This window comes from Triticum dicoccoides, chromosome 2A, assembly GCF_002162155.2.
Source record: "Triticum dicoccoides isolate Atlit2015 ecotype Zavitan chromosome 2A, WEW_v2.0, whole genome shotgun sequence".
NCBI classification, from domain to species: domain Eukaryota; kingdom Viridiplantae; phylum Streptophyta; class Magnoliopsida; order Poales; family Poaceae; genus Triticum; species Triticum dicoccoides.
In genome coordinates, this window is record NC_041382.1 from 45,739,593 (window position 1) to 45,743,352 (window position 3,760).

Consider the following 3,760-nt stretch of genomic DNA (forward strand, 5'->3'; position numbering starts at 1 on the left):
GCCGATGACCGAATCGCTTCGCCGCTTGAGCCCCTCGCCGCCGTGGCCACAGTCACCATAGCCCCCAACCGAGCACACCCACGTGCTCACCGCACCATGCAGAGGCCGTAGGTGCTACGCCCGCATCGCCACGCCCACTACAGCTTCGAACCCGAGCTCGACCGAACTCCGGCCACCGCGGACTTGCTCGCTGTCGTTGGCTCCGGCCACCATAGGCCCGTCCTCCACCACCACTAGACGCGCGCCTGCAAGAGCTCTCCAACGAGCCCAAGAACAGCCTCGCCCGTGCCCTGTGGGCATTTTCCGAGCCGCGCCGCCGTCCCGGGCCTTGCCAGTGTCGAGTCGCCGGCGGGTTTGACCCGCTAACCGGGGTTGACCCTCCCCCTTGTGTCACTGATGCGTGGGCCACCCCCTGACATCTTTAGTTAGTATTAGATTAACACTAATTAACCTAGGTTAGTTACCTAGTTAGTCACTGACCAGTGGGCCCGGCGCCCACTAATCCTAATTAGACTAAATAAACCCCATGTTAACTAACTGAGTCACTGACATGTGGACCCCACACGTCAGGTTTGACTTGGTCAGCGCTTTTGACCTACTGACGCAATGCTGCTGTCATGCTGACGCAATATATCATTTTCTAGTATTAAAATGAATTAGGAAATTCTAGAAAATGATATAAACTTCAAAAATTCATAGAAATTCAACCGTAGCTCAGATTGAAATAATTTATATATGAAAAATTATCAGAAAAATTCAATCTATCCATCTGTACCAGTTTCATGCATGTCAAACCAACTTATACCTACTGTATAAGTGAAACACTAAAATGGCTTATATAAAGAGCTTATTTTAGAGATGCATTTGAATCTTTGGTTCAAATGGATTTCATCCAAATAAAAGCCAGTTGCATTAGCTCAATCAGGATCACATATTCATGCCATGATCATGCATCATATTGTTGCATATGCTTGTCTTTGATTATCGACACCGTTCCTTCTCGATAGGTCCTGCTCCGGAGACCGATCCAGAGTACCTGTCAGAGGAGCAGTGCCCCCCTGTTGATCTACCAAGCAAGCAAACCCCTTGTTCATTCCGATACAATCCTACTCTCTCGCTCCTGCTCTCATTTATTGCATTAGGACAACAACGATTCAACTGCTACTTTATGCTGCGGTAGTTGAACCCATTCCTCTGCATGACCTGTCATTGCCACAGTAAATAGTTAAAACCCACTAGCATGTGTAGGAGTTGATTGAGCCATGTTGTGTTCTTGCCATGCCATGCCTGCTATTGCTTAGAGTTGTGTCAGGTCTGATTCATCGGGAATGAATTGGAGTGGTACGATATGTTCTGGTGCTGAGAGTTAAGCGTGTGAACATGATTTGGTAAAGGTAGCGGTGAGAGGCCATGTAGGAGTACATGGTGGGTTGTCTCACTGGAACCGTCCTTAAGCACTTAGTTCCGTGTATGTTGTCCAATGACTAGCTACTACCACACATTGGAATGGTTAAGTGCCCCTCTCGACTTATTAGCCAACTTGATCTCTATCCAGGAGTCGCAAATAGTTTCTGGTGTTTGTAGGTAGTGTTAGTAGTCTACCAAGTGGCACCCGGCCAGGTGGGCTTGGGACAGACTAGGCACAAGTGGCACGGTGCACCAAGCGTAGATCCATCCGGCAAGGTGGGCTTGGGAACCCTACATATATCGTTTGGGGCCGTGAGCGACACCCCGGCCGGATCTCCTTGCGAATGGAACCCGAATAGGTGATAAACCTGGACTAGAGTCTTGTGTGGTTAGTCAGGTCGTGGCCGACACCCTCGCCAGGCTTCCGCTTGAAGGTTGCCGAGATACATGACGTGTACATGGTGATAAGTGGTGAGAGCGTGTGTGAAGAAGTACACCCCTGCAGGGTTATCATGATCTATTCGAATAGCCGTGTCCTCGGTTATGGACTTCTTGGATGCTTACGTGGTACATAGACAACTTAAAGTGGATACTCTAAAATGCTCAAGACAAGTGTGAGTGCTATGGATGGCCTTCTCGTAAGAAGACGAGGATGAATCCATAGTGGTGTATTGATGTGGTGATTAGTGGACTCGTTTGCGCTGCCTCACCTCAAAGAAGTTTCTCGTTGTCGTAGAACAGGATAGCCACTGAGTCAAAGCTGGCTTGCTGCAACTAAACCCCACATTACCTTCTTGATACAAATGCATGTATGATAGGATCTGATGTAAGTCTTGCTGAGTACCTTTGTACTCACGTTTGCTTTATTTATGTTTTGCAGGTGAGACATCTGTCTCACTAGTAGTACCACTTGGACTTCGACAAGTAGCTTGCACCTCAGCTACGATCTTGTGCCCTTGGGGGGGGGGACTTGTACATAGTCAAGCCTCTTAGCCTCTTCTTTTGTAGTTGTCTGTACCCAGACATGTAATGCTTCTGTTGCTTGTATGCTCTGAATGATGGGTCATGTGACCCCTGTTTGTATTTTATGCTATGTGGCTCTTCTGAGCCTTTATCTATATGAGTTTGCGTTATGTTGTGATGCCATGTTGTACAGCACATACTTGCATGTTATGCGTACGTGTGACGTGTATTGCTATGTGTGGGATCCGACAATCTAGTTGTTTATCCTTGGCAGTCTCTCTTATGGGGAAATATAGTCTAGTGCTTTCTTGAGCCATAGTAGTCCGTTACAGCCCGGTTCACCGGAGTCCTGCTAGCCCAGCACTACTGCTCAGGACACTTGACTGGCCGGCATGTGCTTCACTTCGTTCATGTGTCTGTCCCTTCGGGGAAATGTCACGCGGTGACATCCGGAGTCCTGCCTAGCCTGCTACAGCCCGGGTTCCCCGGAGTCCTGTTAGCCCAGTGCTGCAGCTCGGATTCACACGCTGCTGACCGACATGCTCGATGTGAATCATGTATGCCTGTCCCCATGGGTTAGTGCCGCTTTGGGTTCACGACTAGCCATGTCGGCCCGGGTTCTCTGTCATATGGATGCTAGCGACACAATCATGTACATGAGCCAAAAGGCGCAAACGGTCCCGGGCCAGGGTAAGGCGACACCCATGGGAATACCGTGCGTGACGCCGCAAAGTGATATGAGGTGTTACCGGCTAGATCGATGTGACTTGGAATCGGGGTCCCAACACTAATGTACTCTCAAAATAAAGAGTAATTGACAAAAAACTACCACATTTCACGTAAGCATCCCATAGAACTACCACTTTTTGAAAACTGACCAAAAACTCCAGTTTAGCGCTGATTTCGTGACAAAAAACTACCACATCACGTTGATGACCGATTGAAGCGTTTTAAACGTCTTTCTGACTGATCCGGCCCACCTGTTAGGACGGAGGCCGCGCTAATAGCTAACGGCTCTCGCCTGGCGCCAGTTAGCCGCACGCGTCGGTCGGGCCCGGTCGGACTCGAACTAACCTGGCCGACCGGCTCGCTCGTCGTCCTCCCCACCTCACTCCCCCCCCACCCCGAGCTCACTAACCTGGCCGTCTTCATTCATGGCGGCGGCGGACAAACTCCGGCACCGAATCGCTTAAAGGAGCGCCCCCCGACGTGCTGGGCGGCGGGGATGTCATCTTCGTTGAGGTTGATAACTGGCTAGTCAGCAGTAGCTTTCTCCTTGAAAACCAATACCAGCCTCAACCTGAGCCATCCCGGACGATTGTGAGGTGACGTGTAGCAGCATCGAAGAGAAGAGGCGCAACTCGAGGCCGGTGCAAGCTTCCTTGTGCTG